The 22,316-nt window shown below is 40.1% G+C and overlaps 2 long non-coding RNA genes across 3 annotated transcripts in view; both read left to right on the top strand.

Annotated features, from left to right (window-relative positions):
• Positions 1–22,316, top strand: part of LOC146405682 (uncharacterized) — a 327,565-nt gene that overhangs the window by 228,950 nt on the left and 76,299 nt on the right. The gene's annotated exons all lie outside the window — the stretch shown is intronic.
• LOC146405685 (uncharacterized) lies at positions 17,570–22,056 on the top strand. Its single transcript, XR_014838582.1, has 2 exons — positions 17,570–19,032; positions 20,216–22,056. It is a non-coding gene; the product is annotated as an uncharacterized LOC146405685 (long non-coding RNA).

The raw sequence follows: 22,316 nt of genomic DNA on the forward strand, positions 1-22,316 counted from the left end.
GCCTATTTCACAGGTAACTCAGAATGGAAGAAGTTTCTCTCTTCCCAAGCCCCCAGCTCCATGCATTTCTCAGCAGACTTCCTCCAAAAGTTTGTGCTACCTGAGTCTCTGATTTGTAGTTAAAAAAGAAAAAAAAAAAATATGAGGCACCCCCCTACATTAGCAGCCCCAAACAAGCCAAGCTAGAAAAAGCCTATTTAGCCACAAAAATTTCTCGCTAGACAGGGCCAACCTCACTTGGACCTATTATGAATTCCACAAAATCAAGAAAGAACTCTGATGAAAAAGCCCTGCTTCTTAGGATCAGAGCATTGGGTAAAGGAGCATTCATTTAAGGATAAAAACCCATAGCTCTCAATCAGTGAAGGATCTCATGCTTTCTCATCTTAGACTTGAAAATGATTCTTTTTTATTTTTTTCCAGATTTGGCTTTCAATCTTACCGTACAGCGGTAGTGTTAATAATAAGGTGACTCATTTTAGAATATTGACTAATAAGGAGAACTGTATATTTTAAAAATATGGCTTATATTTTTATTTGTATGTACAAATGAACATTTCCCATCTTGTGTGACACATCACATAGCCTGAAGGAAATTGGGCTTTAGTGCATGTGAACTTTTTTTTTTTTTTACATACCCTCTCTTCTCATGAAGATCTAGGCCCCCAGTTGCTGGAGAGATGAGCTTCTACCACCACTCAGAATACAAATCACCAGCCCAAACACTGTGGTTCCATCTTTAAACAGTGTCTTTGTCTCCCACCTGTGACACTTTGACTATCCTGGTTTGTGGAGGGAATGGTGGGCACACATGGGAAAGGTGTAGGGCTACTATGTCTAGATCAGAAGATGTAAGGTTTCATGGAGTTACTAGGGCTCCACCTGCTCTCTCTCCTTTATTCCTTGTAGTGAGCAATGTAATGGCCCCTCAAAGATGTTCATATTCTAATCCTTGGAATCTGTGAATATGTCACCTTATATGATGAAGTGTTGTATTTGAAGTTTCAAAGTGGTAAATACCATATACTGGATGTTGTAAATCAACAAAAATTTACTCTCTTGTAATTCTGGAGACTACAAGTCCAAAATCAAGATGTCATCAGAGACCTGGTCTTTGTGAGACTCTGGGTAGAATCCTTCCTTGCCTCTTCCTAGCTTCTGGGGGTGATCTTCAGTTCTTGGCATTCCTTGGCTTGTAGCTGTGTGATTTCAACCTCTGCCTCTGTCTCCACCTGGCAGTCTTCCCGTGTGTCTCTCTCTCTTCTGTTTTTAGAAGGACACCAGTCCTTTTGGAAATGGCCCATTTCCAAATTTGCAGCAACCCATTTCCAAATAAGGCTACATTCTGAGGAAATGATGGTTAAGAATTCAACATATTTTTTAGGGGGCAGAATTCAATCCGCCATACTTGTTTATGCAGTGTTTCAACCAACCCACGTGTAATGAAGACCTTTTAATTTCACCAGTGAAATCCGTTTTCAAAAATGCATCATGCTAATTAAGCCTTTAATTTAACCAAAGAAAATCCATTTTTTATGTGCTAATTATCAATGTTATGCTAAAAAGCCTGGTGGAAATATGGAAAGCTATAGGAACAAGCTGGCTGAACACCCCTTTGTGGTGCATTTTTTTAAGTCAGTTGTCTGCCTCTAGAGTTGAAGTTTAACCTAACTGGTGTACATTGAGCCTATGCTGGAGAAATTTAAAATACATCAGACATTCTAATATATTCTGTCTTTTCTGTCCTATATCAACTCAGCTCTGAATACATATTTCTCTATTAAGAAATTCATTCCCAGAGAACATGCCTTGCATTTTGTCAACCTGGGGCTGGTTCTTGCTCTTTTTACCTTCTCTTTCTATCAGGAAAAAGACAAATTCTTCTCTTTGTCTCCTGCTTCTCTTGTTCTTGAGCATGCTCTTAGGGTCTCACTCTTTCTCTTTCAGCATTTCTCAAAGCATATCCCTTCCAAACAAATCCCTTGTTCTTCTAAGGAGAATTCTCATTTGTCTGTCCTTTCTGTGAGAACATTTTAACCCAAGTCCATCTAACTCTAAAGCATGAGGTTTCAGCCATGACCCTGTACTGCATCACATGTATTACACTATTTAACACCACGAACAGTATAGTGTAAAACAAGTACAGGACAGCATACAGATGTCCTGTAAGATGGGATATTTAGTTAAAATTTCATTAATGGTGATTAATTGAAGAGCAGTTGTACTACTGGGTTTTAAAGAAGAAAGTAAAATAATTTTGGAAAAGTCTCTGATTTTGTATGTAAATGGGGTGGTAGAAATATGTATATTTCAAGTAACTTCAGTATAGTTTCAAGCAGCATGTGAACAAATAGATTTTAAAGAGTTCTAATTACTGTTCTTTGAGCAGATGTGTAATTTTGGGTAAACCTCTATGTTTCGCTTACTTCCTCTGTCCTTCATTAGTTTAAGCACAGATATTCTATAACTATACCTCTATCTATATTTGTATCTAATCTATGTGAGAGAGACTTACATATGCAAATAGACTTATTTTTGTAATCTGTTTGCTATTGCTCAAATTTTTCCCACCTCACAGTTCCCATATATTTCTTATTAGATTCTAAGTGAACTTATATATATCTATGATGAAACCAAATAGTGAAATGACTATTTGCCACTTAAGCAAAAAATTTTGTGTACTTTTCATAATAGTCTGGTTGAGTCATTGGTCCATGACTCAGAAACTTTGTAATTTTTACTCCAGTTGCTAGATCCATAAGGGATAGCAACCATCATTCATTTTGGATATGGAAAATTCAAGGTTGTGGTATAAAGTTGGATGATGCTTTAAGTTTGCCTGCCGTTTAGGTGACTTTGTGCTTGAAGCAAGGTTAAATTAATATGCCTCTGTAATCTCTGTGTGATGGGAAAAGCAAACCAAGTACCATCAAGGGCCAAACAGCTAATACATGATAGAAATGGACTAGATGAGGGCTCTAGTATACTCAGATATGCATGATCTTTTCAAAACCAGCAATTGTCTCTCATCTCTACCCAATTTTGCCAAAGGCTCTAAGGGCCTAGAGTTGCCACTTAACCTAGTTTTTGCTTTTTTTTTTTTTTTTTTTTTTTTTTTTTGCTTTTTTAGGACTGTACCCAAGGCGTATAGAAGTTCCCAGGCTAGGGGTTTAATTGGAGTTACAGCTGCTGGCCTATGCCACAGCCACAGCAACTCGGGATCCAAGCTGTGTCTGCAACCTACACCACAGCTCACAGCAATGCCTGATCCCTGATCCACTGAGCGAGGCCAGAGATGGAACCCAAATCCCTATGGACACTAGTCAGATTTGTATCTGTTGCATCACAATGGGAACTCAAACCTAGTATTTTTAAAGTGAAGCTGGAAGTCTATACATTTTGTATAAAATTTACAAATATTACATTATTGGTTCAATTTCTTTGAAAAATAAAAACCCATCTGTGTCTTTGGTCCATTTGCTGTGAAAAACCACCAGGTTGCAACTGGTGTTCTACCCTGATAATTAAAATAAAAAAACAAAACCTCCCTGTTGGTTCTGTATCCATCCTTTTTGCTTGGCAAAGAAATCTGTTAACAGTCTGATTTAGAATTTCTTAAACATATTTCAACAAAAATCTGTCTCTTTGTAGAGAAGTGTGTGTGAGGACATGATATCCCTAACTTTTTTTTCGGCTGTTTAGTATTATGTGTTTAGAGATATGTTGGAAACAGAGATCCCCTTTTCCTTTTTTTTTCTTTTTTTCTTTTTTTTGGCTTTGTCACCTCTCCCCTCCCCACCACCTATGGCATATGGAAGTTTCTAGGCCAGGGATCGAACCTGTGCTACAGTTGCTGCCTGCACCACAGCTGTGATAGTACTGGATCCTTAACCCTCTGAGCCACAGGGGAACTTCCCAGAAACAGAGATTCTCTTCATGATCTTTGACTCCATGTTTCTATGAAGTTCTAGAAATTGCCCTTTCTATGACAAAGTAACACAAAGACTCAGTACTCTATGTTGTAAACTCTCTGAGTTAGTGGTAGCAATAGCCATTAAAATGGTGCCTTTCTTTTTTCTTTTTTTCCTCAGTGTAAAGAATAAGTACACCTTTGTAACTTTCTTTCCTTAAGGTTAAAAAATGCATACTAGGGACTTGGGTTGGGGCATTGGAGAGTGACTCCTTAACAGGTACAGAATTTCTTTTCTGAATGATAAAAATGTTCCCGAATCAGATAATGGTGGTGGTTGTACAACAGTGTATATGTACTAAAAGTTACTGAATTATACACTTTTAAAAGGTTTAACTTGAGAAGTTTATTATGTGGCTGTTGCCTCAGTTTAAAGGAAAAAGTCATTGCCATAGGGCCAAGATGCATTTTTATCATTAGAGGAGCATGTAGTATCAGATAAGGGTGCCATATTTTGCGTTTTGTTTTGTTTTCTGAATTGATGGCTCCATTTCCAAGCTCTTCTTATGTCATTTTTAACCTAATTGTCAACCAAAATTTTTGTTCTTGATATTGGAATATTTCTTATTTGTGTATAGATGCCATGGACTGAATTGGGACCCTACCCCCCGCCCCCCCTGCCCCCCCACAAATCTGTATGTTGAAGCCTTAATCCCTAATTTGACTGTATTTGGAGATTAGGTTAAATGAGGTCATAAGGGCAGGGTCCTAATCCAATGGGATTGGTGGGCTTGTAGGAAGAGAAAGTCCCCTCACACACACACTGAGAAAAAGGCCATGTGAGCATATAGCATGAAGGTAGCCATTTGCAAGACAGGAAGAGAATTCTCACCAGAACTTGACCATGTTGGTATCCTGATTTCAGACTTCAGTTAAGCCACCTAGTGTATGGCATTCTGTTAAGACCACCAGAGTAGTTTAGTGAGAATTAACCACCATTCTCTTTCTAACAACTCATATGTGAGTGTTCATAGAGAAACCCAAAAGAGAGCTACATTTCTGGGCAATGGAGTACATGCAGAGTTGGCAAGGAGTAGCTACACATCCCCTGGTGATTTTTGGCATTTGCTTTTATGCATTGTTGAACAGAACTTACGGTTTAGGCTACACCACCTGTATTCACATTCTTTTCGGAAGGGCACTTGCAATTGGAGTTGCACTTGATATGACCTAGGACTGAATTTAGGAGATGTTGGATGGTCTAAATGGACTTTTGGAATTATTTTCAGTGCATCATAGCCACGTACTCTCTGTGGAATTTCCATGTAATTAATTCAGTTTCATCAAAGAAATGCTATAAAATTGGGTTGTGATGATCATTGTACAACTATAAATGTAATAAAATTCATTGAGTAATTTAAAAAATTTGATATTAGATCATTGGAAGGAGGTAGGAATGCTGATGATGAAATAGGCAGTGTTTTGAAAGGCCCGTATTAGACTAAAGCCGTAACTATTTAGTGCTTCCAAGTCTCCTCCTTATCCTTCCAGTCTGCCCTGTATTGGTCATAGTGGCAACATAGCACCATGTGGCCTCTGCCGCTGGCTGCTGCTTGCAACACTGGGCGAGGCTGATTCTCTTACTAGGACATGGTCCAGCTCCCAGTGATCCATGCCGTCATTCACATACCAAGGTCAAGTCTAATTTGCTCATCCCCTGGTGACTTCAGCAGTCCAAGAGCTACAACCCTACTGTGGATTTTCAGTGGTAAGGAACAGAGATTAAAGCAAGTACATGTTTATTTGGCCAGTTTTCCACATGGGTGTGTCCAGCTAGAAGAAGATTGCCAAGCATTTACCATGGCTATATACTTCTGTGGTGTCAGTTGTGGCGTTGGTACATGTAAGAAATTTTCCTATGAATCTAAATGTTGCTAAGGACTTTTATTGTTCACATTAAATCTACCTCTGTAAATCTTAGAGCTGCTTCTCCCATCCTGGAGTGTGAAGGAGGGAACATTTCAGCATTCAGAGAATGACTGTGGTCCTTCACACCCCTGGGTCCTTCACACTCTCTGTCCCTTCAGAATGAAACAGGTACCCACACAACCTGTCTTTCAAAACAGTTTACCTTGAATATGTATTAATAATTGACTTTTAATGTTTTACATAAAATGCCGCTCTACCAGCTTTTCCTTTGAATAGTCAAGATAACTAAGTGAAATTAATTCCTTGCCCAGACTAGTCTTTCAAAACTTTAAGATTTTATATACTGTAACCTATGCTGAAAGAGCTTCTATTCAGTAATACCATATAATTAAAAATGATTACCTTCTTTTTAAATTTTATTTTTTAATTTAAATTTTGATAGATACTATCTTCCCATGGTTCTAATATCAAAAATATGAGAGAGCATACTCTGAATGCTCTTAGTCTCATCACTTTCTCCTCCCAGTACTCATTTCTGTTCTTGCAAGCAACCATATGAACTCATTGCTGTATATCTTTCAAAAAAAGTATTTCTCAACCTTTTTTCCATCATCTAAAGAGCCCTCAAAGGCATTTTTTTTCCAAATTATTGCCCCCCCTTAATTTGAATACACAGGTATATTGTGTATCTTTTTTGCACTCTATATGTAATTGTGCTTTACACATAGAAACATTAAGATTCTTCCCACACAAGAACTAATTTTTGCCCTTTTGGGGGGTGATAGCACCCCTCTGAGAATACATATTCCATATGTGTTTTATGCTTATACAGGTAAATACAAATGTATTATATTTCCCTCCTTTTGCACAAATGGTAACATACTATATACATACTAACTTTTGCTTTTTTGACTCAAAATATCTCATGATAACATTTTATAGTATTTTATTAAAAGTATCCCCATTGTTTTTAGTAGTTGCATAGTATGTAATTTTATAAATTTAAATTAATTTAACTTAAATGATTATTTACATAAGATAATTTAAGTAATTTAATCTCAGTGATGGATGTTTAGGTTATTTTCAATCTTTTCTGCTTAGAAAACATGTTACAATGATAAGGATTATATAATAAAATATTGAGGTTTGTGGTAGATTAAAGATGTCATGATTTCTGACAGTCCTCCTTCAAAAAGCATGGTCCGTCTCATTCCCTTGAATGAATGGTGAATCACAGTTGTCAATCTTAGTGAATAACATGATTGCTTGACCAATAGATTATAGTAGAGATGAGATTGTACCATTTTCTGGGCTCAGACATTAGAAAACTTCCTTTATCTTGGAATGCTTGCTGATTGAGCTGGTTGCCATGGTATGAGGGCACCCAAACTGTCCCCATGGAATGGTTCATGTGGGAAAGAACTGAGGATTCCCAGTGATTGTTCTGAGTTTCCAGCTGAAAACTAGCACCACCTAGCTGGCCATGCACATGAACCATCTTGCATAGGATTGACAGATAATGGAATAAGGGCTGTATCTTCTTCAACTGCTCATCACCTTTTGACATTAATTACAGTTTCTTCTTGATATATTCACTTCCCTTGATTTAGAGTCACTGCCTTCTCACATTTTTCTCCTCTCACTTCTTTGGCTGCCATTTCTCAGACTTAGTATCTTATCTTCTTCCTCCAAGCTTGAGATGTTAAGAATTCCCTAAGGCATTGAACTAGACCACCCCCATCATACTCTTCTTCCTTCATCCTTCTTCCTTCAATCCTTTCCTCCTCCTTCTGCTCCTCCTCCTCCTTCTTTCTAGTATTATCTGCAAGCAAACTCATCTATTCCCAAGTTTTCAACCATTTGGAAAGAAGCAATTTCCAAGTATACACTTTCAACAACACAGACCTCTTTTCTGACTTCTAAGACTGTGTCCAACATCCGTCTCAGTCTCTCTACTTGGATATTTTATGGGTATCTTACATATAGCACATATAAAACTGAACTAATTTTTTTCTAGTATAATCTACCTCAGTAAATGGCGCTGCCACCAAAAAGAGACAAGGATATCATCTCCACTCTCATTCACTCTCTACATTTAATCTCTCACCGAATTACTTCAGTTTTAACTCTTACTCTTATGGTTTTTAATTTTATTCGTATCTACTATTATCATTCTGTACCTAACCACAATCATTTTCACTTGGATACTGCCAGAGCCTTCTGACTGATACCCTAGGATCTATTCTTTTTTCCCTTGAATCTATTTTTAACCAGAATCCAATGTGATCTATAATTGCAAATAAGATCATATTATCCCCTTGTTAAAAGCTTAAGATATATAATACGGAGTTCCCATCATGGCTCAGCTGAAATGAATCTGACTAGTATAAATGAGGATGCAGGTTCATTCCCTGGCCTTACTCAGTGGGTAAAGGATCTGGCATTGCCATGAGCTATGGTTTAGGTTGCAGATGTCACTCGGATCTGGCATCGCTGTGGCTGCAGCGTAGGCTAGCAGCTACAGCTCTGATTTGACCCCTAGCCTGGGAACCTCCATATGTAGCAGGTGCAGTCCTAAAAATACAAAAAAAAAGAAGACATATAATATGTCTTCTAATGCCCTAAATAATCCAGCCTCCTGATTATCTTAGCAAACCTACTCTAGCATAACTTCTCTTTGTTGGATGAAAGGAGCCACATTGGTTGTCTCAATTTTGAAACATAACATGCTCCTACCTGCCTCTCTTCTTTGTTACATGTGCCACAATAATAATTGTGTAATGAATAGTTTTATATCTGTTTTCTTTAACAGATGATAAGCCCTGTTGTCAGATTCACTGCTATGTTCCCAGCATGTAGCACAGGGCCTGGTACAAGGAATTACATAATGAAAGTTGATGAATCAATGAATAAAGTTTACCTTCTCCTGGCCTATGATTGGTAACAAATTTACAAATGTGTGAAAAGATATAGCATGGTCCAGGTAGCCTATTTTTTTAGCATATCGACAACTGTTTAAAAGTCCATTCTTAAAATTGTGACAGTCGTGCATCCTCCATTCTCCCAGTATTGCTGCCTTAAGTGAACTCCGCGTTCTGGAGTGTTGCCTCAGTAGGGCTGAACCTGCCCTGGGAGCCTCACCGTGTTCTCCTTCATACCTCCGAGAGAGCTTTCTGCATAATGAAGCAGGTGCTAATGTTAAGGTTCTCACACATAACTGGTTTCCCTGCTACCTGACCTATGTCTTTGGAAATATTTCAATGACAATCTGTTTTCTGCCTCAGCATGTACCATCATCTATCAGCCTACCAATGACTGGAGAAATTTACATGTTTTATGCATAGATAATATGCATTTCCTCAGGGGGGTCTTAATTCTTGTCCAAAATATAGACATCTCACCAAACTTATAATTTCCAAGTGAGTTCATTGTGAATGGAGGGTCTATACAAAGAATTGTATTTGGTTCATTATTTTCTGGTAAGTATGACTTGATGCAGTTCTACTGATAAAAGTATATATCCGTTCAAAATTACACTCATAATTCATTAAAAATAAGCAGTTTTCCTAACTGTTTAGAGGAATATAAAAATATAGTCATTATGCTGGAAAGATAAATAAGAAAATCATGGAATTCCTGTGGTGACTCATGGTAATAAACCTGACTAGTGTCCATGAGGACATGGGTTCAATCCCTGGCCTCACTCAGTGGGTTCAGGATCCTGTGTGGCTGTGGCTGTGGCTGTGGCAGAGGCTGGCAGCTGCAGCTCCTATTATTCAACCCTTAGCCTGGGAACTCCATATGCTGCTAGTCTGGCCCTGAAAAGACTAAAAAAAAAAAAAAAAGAAGAAGAAAATTGTCATGTGTAAATGTACTACTTGTACCATTTCATTCATTTCATTTTTTTAACTTGGTTTTTGAATGGCATAATGCCCTATATATTACATATAGCAAGACTATAATAATTTTCTGGCCTGTGCTTCCTATTGCTAATAAAAGTTTTTTTGTGGGATATTTAGAATTTCACTGGGCAGCATGATTAGCGTTATCTTTAATTGATACTCATGCCATACCTGCTATAGTCAACCTACTATTATTGGCCATATCCATACATTTAAAATAAAATTATTTGACTACAGTTTAAGAAAACCTAATGAAAAGCATTTCAAGTTGTTGTCTATAGCAGTATGGCAACTGGTCTGTCCTTACAGGTCTGAAATTAAATCATAAAATGATACAGTTATCTTAGTTATGGCTCCTGTTATCCAATATGATGCAGTATAATAACTGATATCAGGGAGCTCTATAGAAGATACCACGAGCACAGAAAAAAATGGAGTCTAACTAGCCCTGGGGAAATCAAAGACTTCACTGTGAAGATGATGCTTGCATTGAGTTTTTTAGGTGTGTGGTATCCATTTCTCCTTGTGCTTAGCACTCCCTGCCTCCAACCCCCTTGGATATTAGTAGCCACCAGAGTCACCACTACACCTTTGTGACCCAAACATCCCAAGCATTAGCCTGGCGGCAGAGACCTCTGCAGCCACTGCTTGACCCAAGCAGAGGTTAGAGAGGGAACACCCATATCTAGCTGTTCCAAAAGCAGAGCCCACACCCACCGCCATAGCATGTGCTGCAGGAACATTTCCTATTCCCTGTCCGTGAAGTTGCTGAGCACAGGATGCTTTTAACACTTTCCAGCTTTCAGAGCTCTTCCTTTCAAAATGCATTCTAAGCTCTGGTTTTCTTCATTCTTTCTTTCTCAACTGTTTTCTTCCTGATATTCTTCTCATTTTTTGTTTTTCTTTGTTTTCGGAATTTTAAGATTCTTTTCTGTCACTTCCAGAGAGAGCAGAAATGGACACAGCCTTGAGTTCTCAGAGCACCATCTTGATCCAAACTCCAGAGCACTGACTGTTGTTTTATGAGCAGCGAACCACAAAATTATGTGTAAGGCATGTTACACATATTTTCCCAAGTATTTCTGAAAAAAAAATTTTTTAAACTCTACTTTGCTATAATGTTTCTGAATATGTTCAGCATTTTCATATGAATTCTTCTGTTCCTTCCTAACACAACTACCTTTCACTTTGCCCTTTTAAAATTATGTCTATCATATGTTGAGTGATGCATAAGAAGTACAGTTAAAGTATGGAATTCCAACCTTGTTGGATTTTGCTCTGGAAAATAGGGCAAAAAGATTTTTCCTGTGTATGCAGATCAGAAGCTGAGTTGAAGAAAGATTGAACGAGGAAGAAACTGAAATCTGGAAAGCCAGCTGGAAGATTTCTGCAGTAATCTAAGCACTCAACTGATAAAACTTAGAATTGAAGTGCAAATAGAATGGAGAATAAGGTAGAAATGAAAGAAATTTTACAAGGAAACACATGATAGGTCTTGGGGAAATGCTGGATATGAGTCATGGGAAGAAGCAATCAAAGAGAATGCCAAGGTTTCCACTAAGGTCTAAAGAAGACAGTGGTATCACTGGTGGAGATGGAGATCTCACATGGAGTGTGTCCAATGCCTCAAGTGCACACACACTCACACAGGTGCCTTAAAATAGTTCCTATAAGCCTTGAATTCAGTGTAAGGTGATTTCATCTTGGACCCCATCCAAGAAAGTTTATTCCTGGAAGTCCTAGAAGGATTTCATTACAACATCACTTTTCACTTACGTGATTATGCAACTTGCATGTAATAGGAGAGTCCTAAGTAAGGTCCGGAGTATTGCCCGCTGTATAAATTAGCCCAAAGACCTGAAATCTGAAAGAAATTTTGGTGAGCATATAAAGCCAAATTGATGAAAAATTAGAGGGTTAATAAAAATGTACAGTATGACCTTGCATTAATCCTGAATTAGTCCAAGTTTATGTTCACTGCCCAAGAAACTTTACCAGTCACTGTTAGTAGTAGGATGACCTGATTAAAAGGGACTGGGCAGAGAAAGTTGCCTGTGGGATGGTAGATATTTTTGGACTTCCCAGCAAGATTCCTGGAACCATTCTGTTTTCAGCATGGCCGGGCTTGACCTCCTCTTGCGGTCCTTGGAAAAATAAATACTACCAGGTATGGTAGGGTAGGAGAACAGTGAGCCAGCAGGGACCAAGGCTGTGCCTGGCTCCTGCTCCCCAGCAGGTCTGTGAACACGTTAGTCTTCGCCTTTTAAGAGCTGTCCTCCCAGCGTCACCTCCATGGTCTCTAAGGTGCTTTGGTGCCGAATTTACACTAAACGGCAAGCAGGGTGCTCTAGAGCACAGCTGCCCAGCACACGCTCTTCTCTTACTCAAACATTGCCATTTTTTCTTGGCAAAAATTTTCATTCTGAAGGCAATTTCTCCTCTCTAAACTTGCTATCATTTCCCTTTCTCTGATGGATCTTTGCCACATCATTTCAGTCGTGCCTTGGCTTTTCTTTGACACCAGTTTCTGTGTCTGTCTACCTAGAACTAGTGTCTGTCTCCTTTGTAAAGTGGAGTCCCTTTTTGAGTGCCTGGAAGCCAAACACTAAAATCTTGGTGCGGAATGACTCCTTGGATAAAAGCTCTCCAGCCTGCAAGAGATAAGGGAACATGCAGCCTCAGCTGTAATTCAAAGTATGGGGAATGACCTCTTTAACAACTTTTTCAGCCCCAAGAATTCACATTCTCTAGGTCAGCTCCTGGTAGATGTTATCAGAGGCATGTGGGCGGCAGAATCTACCCACCCCTCCCCCACGGCCGGGAGGTAGGAGGTAGAACACAGTCTTTTCTTGACTTTATCATTCATTTTTCAAGACCAGTCCTTTGGCTGGTCATCCATATGTGGCCTTTCACTTTGCTTCAGCTTTCTTGGGAAATGGAGATGAATATGGAAGTAGTTATGAGAATCACTGTAACCTAAAAATGTCCCAAGTAGTTTTCTTGGTGTCTGAAACTCTGGAAATGTACATCTCAAGTCTAAGTGTAAGATTATATGGGGCATTTGCAGGAATGCTGGGAAAAGCTTGCTTACCAGTAACCAGATTGAGTTCAACTCCTTTAAATGTATTTGGTCGTGGCTAAGTTACTTTGTCTCTTTGAGATTCATTTTCCTCATATATAAAATGAATGATTTGGATCTTCTGGTTTCCAAAGCCCCTATTAGCTCCTGAATCCTTAGGAACTTCTGCTAAAACGTTGTATCTAGAATCCCTTCATGAGAGGTACTCTACTGCCCCTAGTAAAAAAGCTGGATACAGCTGCTCCTAGGACCTATGAGATGAGAAAAGATGATCCAGACTTGGTAGGAGAAACCTGGGACATGGAAAATCCAGATCATGTAGGTGAAGAAAGGTAAAAAGAAATAAAATAGGAAGGAACCTTATCTGGGAAGGGTAGCAAGTAGGGAGGTACAAAACAAGAACTGTGGACCTTCATTGTGCATCGGAATCACTTGGAGGATTATTAAAAAACAGATTGCTGGCCCTACCTCCAGAGTTTCTGATTCAGTAAAAGTTGTAATACCAAACATTTTGATTTCTAACGTTTCCTGTGATGCTGGTACTGCTGTTTCCAGGGATCTCCTTTGAGAGCCATTGCTGGAAGTAATTTTCTCGCTTTTAGGTGCTACAGCCTGAAGGAGACTGTTATAGTTCTGTAGTAGATTCAAATAGCAGAGAATTGAATGTGTTATTTTGTCATGTCCTTTATAGCTAATTCTAAGCTTGGTACTGGAAGGAACTGCCATTTGGGACAGTGGCTACTGTCACTTCCTGTTGTTTTTATGTGCTACAGGGAGAGGGGCAGCTACTCATTTCCTCTCTCCTGCCATAAGAGGACAATGAAAAATAACACATGCGGTATTTCATTTTTCCATTCAACAGATGTTTTATAGATTTCTTACTATATTCCATTTACTTTTCTAGAAGCTGGGGATCTCATGATGAAAAAAAGACAAAAATCTCTCTTCATCAAGCTTATATTCTAGAGTGTAGTAAATAGAACTCAATGCAAGGAATTCCCTTTGTCTCAGGAAAACAGTTTAGTCATCAGATTTTATTTTATTTTATTTAGGGCCACACCTGTGGCATATGGAAGTTCCCAGGCTAAGGGTCAAATTGGAGCTGCAGCTGCTGACCTACACCACAGCAATGCCAGATCTGAGACACATCTATGATGTACACCGCAGCTCATGGTAACACTGGATCCCTAACCTACTGAGCAAGACCAAGGATCAAACCTTCATCCTCATGGATACTAGTCAGGTTCATTTCTGCTGAGCCACAATGGGAATGCCATATTTTTTTTTCATTTATTTAATTAATTAATTTATTTTTTTATTTTCCCACTGTACAGCAAGGGGATCAAGTTATCCTTACATGTATACATTACAATAGTTTCTGGCCTAGCTCCTGCTCCCAGAGGAGCAGTGACCTCCGTATTCCCACAACATGGGGGTGACAAGCACCCAATCATGTTTATCTAAAGACTCCCACATTATTCTTGGCTCTCCCAACCCTGCTTTCCAGGGGAATGTGCAGGGTAACTTCCACTTGGAAAGCACATGCGCTTTGAATTCGCCAGAAATTTCCTTGTCCTTAGCTGTGTTTTGTCAACGTGCAGCCATATTCAAGTAGCATGTTAATAGAGGCAGAAAAAAAAGATTTGATGTAAAATTTACAAAGATAACAAAATTAAAAAATAAAGAAACAAAAACAACTTAAAATTCATTCTGAAGTTGACATCAAACTTAGGAAGGAATCTAGCACACAGTAGACCAAAACTGCATGTGGACAGGATGAACAATCAACTGATCCACCAATCACTCCACCATACTGTCTCTTTTTATCAAAGGGAAGCTGAAAAGAAGACAAAGACTCAAGTTTAAATGTCCTTTCAATAACTCTGGAACAAATCATCAAATCCATTTCATTTTTGTGATTTTGATAATATGGGTAAATTTGAATCCCTTGGCAATCAACATGGTGATTATTTGGCAAGGATAAGCACCATGGGCAGTCAGGTCATTGAGCTAAGGGTGGACTGTGTTCTTCCTCCTGTGGAAAGCAGTTAAGATCTTGGCTCTGGAATTCAGACTGTGGTTGATGAAACTCACAGCTTTTGTTCACCTACCACTCTGCTTCAAACATACTCCTTTATACAGAAGGCCAAAGTCCAGGGCAAGTCATGCCTCAGAAGCTTCACTATGAGGAGGATGCAGTTTTCTTGTTTAGTTGGCTTATTATGTATGGAAAGAGCGCTGGCCTGCAAAACAGGACACTTGGGGCCTCTTGTGGCTCTGACATTCCTGTGTGAATTTAACTCTCTGAGCCTCAGTATCCTTTCCTGTAAAGATTTGGGAAAAAGAAAAAAACCATGTTCATATTTTACATTTCCTTGAAATGGGGATGACACAGGTAGATTCAGCAGCCCTTTGGGGGAATCATTCGTGTGGGCAGACAGCATCCTAAGTAGAAACCTCCTGGATCTTCCCCTTTGCTTCCCCCTCCCTCTGTGGCAGGTGGACTAGTGTACAACTAGCAAGAGAAGGAGGGACAGGACACTGGAGCCTCAGCAACTGGTGCTCAGGGCAAATTAACCAAAGCTGGAGTTCCCGTCGTGGCGCAGTGGTTAACGAATCCGACTAGGAACCATGAGGTCGCGGGTTCGGTCCCTGCCCTTGCTCAGTGGGTTAACGATCCGGCGTTGCCGTGAGCTGTGGTGTAGGTTGCAGATGCGGCTCGGATCCCGCGTTGCTGTGGCTCTGGCGTAGGCCGGTAGCTACAGTTCCGATTCGACCCCTAGCCTGGGAACCTCCATATGCCGCGGAAGCGGCCCAAGATAGCAACAACAACAAAAGACAAAAAGACAAAAAAAAAAAAAAAAAAAAAAATTAACCAAAGCTGGTTCAGCCCCAGTCTGTGACTCTTGTCCTTTTACAAACATTTTTACAGATGCAAACAGTTTCCTGTCACCTTTCTTTTCTCCTCCAAGCTGTCTTTGGTGTTTGTTTTAACCTGATTTCACCTGCGTGAAAGAGGAGGCAAGGCCCCAGGCGATTTGTCCTCCTTTGGCAACCCCTAGGGATAAACTTGCATGTGGGGTCAGGGTGGCCTGAGTCTGAGGCGTTTTGCTCCTTAAATATTAATGAAATCAACCTCCTCCAAGAATGTCCTCAAATCCCCTGAAGGTTCTTAGATGGCGCAGTTTGCATTTAGCTATTTACATTAGCAAGGACTGTTGTACAAACAGGCACAGGCGGCCTGTCAGTCAGGGCTCTCTGCTGGCTTCACTTCAGAGAGGGACTCAGAAGTGTGAGTTAAATGAGCCCAGCAGGCATTTAACCTCTGGGTCTGGAAAAATCCTGACTCACGGAGTGATTTGGGAGGTAGGATGGCAGACCCATTTGGTTAAGAAGCTTGAAGCTCCTCAAAACAGAACCTAGTAAAAATGATGATTGCAACTAATGTGGAGCAGTTACTCTGTGCCAGAAACTGTCTGGTAACCCTCAGAGCTGTGTGTCCTGTGTCTCATTCCTACTTTAATTCATGGAAACTGAGGCACAAAGGAAAGATCTTGACCAATGTCCCAGAACTCTTAGTGGTGACATAAGGATAAGTACATGCAGTCTGTCCCAGATCCTGTGCTTTCAACCATTACTCCATATGAGCCTGTGAAAATGCACTTCCGATAGGGGTGTCATTTGGCATAGACAGTTTCTAGAACAATTTAGCAATATCTATTAGAATAAACGCTAATTTACTAATTCAGCAATTCTATTTATTAATGTCCACCATAGAGAAATGCGCTCACTCATTCTCCATGAGGCATTGGCTGTACCACTGTTTGTATAAGTGACCTAAATATCCAGCAGTAAAGATATAGATGAATAAACCACAGTTCTTATACTGTGGGATAACATGTAGCTATTATAAAAGAATGAAGCATATTAGGAGCGCTCTTTAAGACCTTTTATTGAGTGATAAAGCACGGAACAGAATGAAGCCAATTGTATGATACGCTTATGTTAAAAAAAAAAAAAAGCAAGCACAATACTGTCTATTTTCTCTGTGTCTATATGAGTTTGAAAATATCTGAAAGGATACAAGCAGAATAATAACAATGGTTGTTTCTGGGAAGGGGTGGAAGGGAAGGTAATGGAGATGGTATGCAGAAGGGTCTGGTCTTTATAGAAAGTGTTCTCTTTTCTGTTTTCTTATTCATTTTCATTTTCCCATCTTTCTGTTTTACTTCTACAATTAAAAATAAATAGAAACTTACAGATCAATAAACATATCATTAAATAGATTAATTAGATTTTTTTTTCTTTTTTTGGGGGGGGCCGCACCTGCAGCACATGGAAGTTCGCAGGCTAGGGGTCCAGTTGGAACTATAGCTGCCTGCCTACACCACAGCCACAGCAAGGCCAGATCTGAGCCACCTCTGTGACCTACAGCACAGCTCACGGCAATGCTGGATCCTTAACCCACTGAGCAGGACCAGGGATCAAACCCAAATCCTCATGGATACCCGTTGGGTTTGCTACTGCTGAGACACAATGGGAACTCCTAATTAGAAGTATTTTTTAATGTAGTATTTCAGCTCTGGAAAAACCCCCAGTAGGAATTTAGAATCACAGGATGAGGCAGCTGGAAGGGACTTGAGATTTTTTCAGTCTTATCTGCTTGTTTCAGCAGTGAAGAAAGTGAAGCTCTGGGGGATTATGTAGCATGATGATGGTCCCCCAGAGAGTCGCCATCATGGTGAGCCTGGGGTACAAACCTTCTGACCCTTAAGAGGGGCTCCCACCCCTCACTCGTTGAGAAGAGCTCACCTACCAGTGCTCCATTGGCAGATGGCCCTGCGTGGTGCTGCCTGGCAGAGCCAAGGGGCAATTGGTCCCGTGCTCAGTGACCTAGTGTAATGTGCTCTGATAGCCCTGAGCACCAAGAGCTGCCGAGCCCCCCACATGAAAGAGCCTTTGGCCAGATTGTTCACAGACTTTATAACAATTCTCCCACATGCATATTCATCATGAAGGAGAGTGTTTCTATATTTGAAACTACATTTTTTTTGTTTGTTTTGGGTGGCTGTGTGGCTTGGATTTTTGTTTTTAATTCTTCTCTGAGAATAAAGAGAGGGAAAAATCCTACATTGCTTTCAGCTTATGCAGCCTCCCCAGAGGTGTGAGATATAAACACAGTCTGTTTCCTGTATGGCTTTCCCAAGGGCACTGAAAATGTGATGATATTTAATTGGCTGTTCCATGTCTTCAGTGCCTTGGTAAAGAAAGCAGCAGATATGATCATGAAATGAGAAAGAGCATCTGTGGCTGAATCATGGGGAGGAGAGCAACTCGGGAGAAAAGAGCAGCTTTCACAGGCAGATCAGGTCGCAGAGAGATGATCCGAGGGGAGACATCTAGGAGGTTATACTCCCCTTTTAAACAAATCAGTATTTAAGAAGTATGCATTGGGAGGGACCATTCTTTGTTGCTTGTTTGTACCCTCTTTTCCCCCTAACGTGCAACCCAGGTCTATTTATCTTGGTGGTTTTTTTTGTTTGTTTGTTTTTGGCTGCGTCCATGGCATGTGAAGTTCTAGGATCAGGGATCAAACCCACATATGTTGGGGTATTTTTAAAGGAATAAAACCTTTGTCATTGTTTTCAAAGGAAGGAATAGTAATAAGAGTAACTAATTTACTGACTGCTGGTTTCTGTTAAAGATCTTTTTTGTTTTGTTAATAAATGTTACTGTTTAGGGCAGTTTGAGATTTATGTAAAGTACAGAGATTTCCCATATTCCACTGTTATTACATTTTTCATTTGGGTGGTACATTTGGTGTTACAATTGATGAGTCAAATCAATACATTATTATTAACCAAAGCCCATAATTTACGTTAGGGTTCACTCTTTTTGTGTTGTATATTCTTGGGGGTTTTGACAACCGTACAATGATATGTAGACACTGCTGCAGAACCAAAAGAATAGTTTCCCTGCTTTTAAAATCCCCTCTGCTCCACTTCTTCATTCCTGCCTCCCTACCCCCAAGTCCCAGCAGCCACTGATCTACTTACTAACTTTATACTTTTCCAGGATATCATATCACTAGAATCATACAGTAGACCTCTATTTTTTTAATTAGGGGAATTTTTTGAAATAAATTCACCCCTTTTAAGTGTACAGTTCTGTGAGTTTTAACAAATGTGTGTAGTAGTATAAACAGCATTGCAGTGACGACGTGGATTGCTTCCGTCACCCCCCATAGTTCCCTCATGCCCCTTTCTCTTAGATTCTTATGTGCACTTTCAATCCTCACTACAGCCCTCTGAGAAGGGTGCCATGGGAACAGGGCCACTTTATAATGAGGGATTTGGAACAGAGCATTTCATCATCTGATCATGAGCATACAGTTTCAGAAGATGTAGGACCAGATTCTGAACCTCAGTGATCTGATTCCATGGCCCAAGTTTTTTTTTTTTTTTTTTTTTTTTGGTCTTTTTGCTATTTCTTTTGGGCCGCTCCCTCGGCATATGGAGGTTCCCGGCTAGGGGTCGAATCGGAGCTGTAGCCACTGGCCTATGTCTGCAACCTACACCACAGCTCACGGCAACGCCGGATCATTAACCCACTGAGCAAGGGCAGGGACCGAACCCACAACCTCATGGTTCCTAGTCAGATTTGTTAACCACTGCGCCACGACAGGAACTCCTCCATGGCCCAAGTTTTTAGTGCCTGGTTGGAATGTCTTAAAGACCTATTGATATACTCCCCAAACAGTGGAACTCTATGGCATCACAGAACAGTACTCTAAAGAAGAATCTCCTAATTTACCGGTAAAGTAAATATGCCCCCCACCCCAAGAGAAATGGCTTTCTCCATGTGCCAAAGTGAGTGTTAGGATGGAACCAGAACCCAAGCCTACTGACTTTAAATAAAACCTCAAGAGCTTTGCTCATAAGAGACACTTCATAAATATCTCTTCACTTGAATTGAAGTATATTCAAATTCTCAGGGAAGTGGTGACAAGCCAGGGTGACTGCAAGTTTGAGAAGCATGAAGATAATGCACATCTGCAGACTCTGAGCCCATGCCAGTGTTCTCATCTTCTCCCCTGTCAGAATGTTGTGAAGAAAGCCTGACACACAGGAGAAGCTATAGGGCAGGAGCGTAACATGATATAAAGTGCCCATTGGGGCTTTGCCTTCGCAGCACGAGATACAGAAAAGTAGATTAGGAGTTCCCGTCGTGGTGCAGTGGTTAACAAATCTGACTAGGAACCATGAGGTTGTGGGTTCGGTCCCTGCCCTTGCTCATTGGGTTAACCATCCGGCATTGCCGTGAGCTGTGGTGTAGGTTGCAGACACGGATCGGATCCCGCGTTGCTGTGGCTCTGGCGTAGGCTGGTGGCTGCAGCTCCGATTAGACCCCTAGCCTGGGAACCTCCATATGCCGTGGGAGCAGCCCAAGAAATAGCAAAAAGACCAAAAATAAATAAATAAACTTAAAAAAAATAGATTACACATGTGAAGGTGGAAAAGGTAAACGACACCGCCTCACTTTCTCTCTCTCTCTCTCGCCTTCCACCAACTAGTTGGAGAAAAATTTGACTGTTGATAGCCCATCCCCGAAGACCTAGAACTTCTGTCTCCTGACTGAAGCTCATTTGCAGATTACCTGGCCTCTCCATAGAAGAGATTCTTAGGAAAGGAGTCATGTTTTGCAGGACATTAAGTCTTTATCATGACCATTCTGGGTGGGGAGAAAGGCTAAAAACATGGCTCTAGTCTCCAACAGTATTTGTATAATTAGATAATGAAGGCTTGTTGTATTACACATTAATATGGCTGTAACTTTTGTGTCCTTTGATTTAAACTTTTCCTAAGCCAGAGTTGAAGTAATCAAAGACGTTTCCTTATTAAGTGATAAATATTGGAGTTGATGTTAATTTTCTAAGCAGCAGTATGTATCAGTTGGCTAATGGGAAGGAAATAGGAATGGAAAGGAGTATAGCTAACAAATTCTCCTGCTCTCAGCCAGCTTATGGGCTGTGCAAGGCAGTGGCCAGTGAACAGCTAGACAACAACCAGGTGGTCTAATGTTAGGACAATAGAAATTTCGAGAACATTCTGTTGCGGAAGTACAGTATCTACAGAAGTTTCATGAAGCTTGATACATCATAAGGGTTGAACAGGATTTAAGTGGCTAAAACAGTGCCTAATACCTAGCATACTCTCAATAAATATTTGTTCAATTTTTTTTTAAAAAAAGGAAGAAAAATACACATATTACAGGTGGAACAGAATGGGCAGAGACTCAGGAATGGAACTGAGTGCCGTCAGCCTGACCAAGGCAGAAGAAAGTAGAACTTAGATGGGCTGGGTAGAGTAGCACTAGACTGTGGTCACCCAGATGGGAGATGACATTTACTGACCCCTTCCATGTGCCACAAACTGCAAGAAGTATTACTTATCCCACTTGAGTTTCACGACAGTGTCTGAATGTGTTTTCCTACTATCTCTGTTCATGCACGTAACAGTTTAAGCTTAGAGCAGTAAAAGAATTTGCTCAAGATCATACGCCCAGTGATCAATAGTTTAGTAATTCATGCCCTGTTTTATCAAACTCTAAAGCCCTGTTTTTTCCCACTGTGTCATGCTCTTTCTTAGGGGATGGATTTGGAACTAATGTAATAAAGACTAATCACCTCCATTCTCAGTTCTGAAAGAGGGAAAGGTGGAGGTAGTGATTTAGGAAGTTGTTCACTGGGTTACATACTCAAGACAGACCATTAAAGAATGAGAATGGACATTGGGGGCCCAGCCAAAAAGACTGAGTTGAATAGTAGCAGCAGTGATGGGAAGGACAAATTTTAAAATTATTTGAGACAAAGCAAAACAACCAAGTTTAGGGGTAGGTTAGACATAGGAATGAAGGGTGAGTGGAGCACTTTAAGTTAATCATAAGGTTTGGGGGCTGACAGAGTAGAAAAAATGATACTGTTTTGGGACAAAAAGACAGGTCTGGGAAGTAGAATCTTATGGATGAGGGGAAGAAGATGGCAAGCTCAATTTGGGACATGTTGATTTGAAAATGATAGCTAGAGATATAAATGGAAATATGCTATAGGCATCTAAAAATAAGAGTCTAGACAAAGATCAGGTTCGAATATAAAATTGGAAGCCTTCTGCATTGAGTAAAGTCATGACTCCATTAATAGAGAAAGCATAGAAGAGAGCCTTGAATCATACCCACAAGAGGAGAGAGAAAGACAAAATCCGGGAAAACTACTACATAGGGAGTAGTTGGAGAAGTAAAAGAAGAATAGAGATGATAGATAGCTAGACAAATAGACATGTAAAGAACCTGTCATGCAGAAAAATCACTACCTCCCAACACTGTCACATGACTTTAAAGACAGTGTATTAGTTAGAAACCTGGCCAAGATTCTGTTACTGAGAAAAATCAGAATGGCAGGGATAAATGGTTCAGGGCTGGCATGTTCAGTCTGCAGTCA

Source organism: Sus scrofa, chromosome 2, assembly GCF_054392235.1.
Source record: "Sus scrofa isolate SSC_HxYL_T2T_F1_AM1 chromosome 2, Sscrofa_HxYL_maternal_Yorkshire_Landrace_v2.0, whole genome shotgun sequence".
In the NCBI taxonomy this organism is placed as follows: domain Eukaryota; kingdom Metazoa; phylum Chordata; class Mammalia; order Artiodactyla; family Suidae; genus Sus; species Sus scrofa.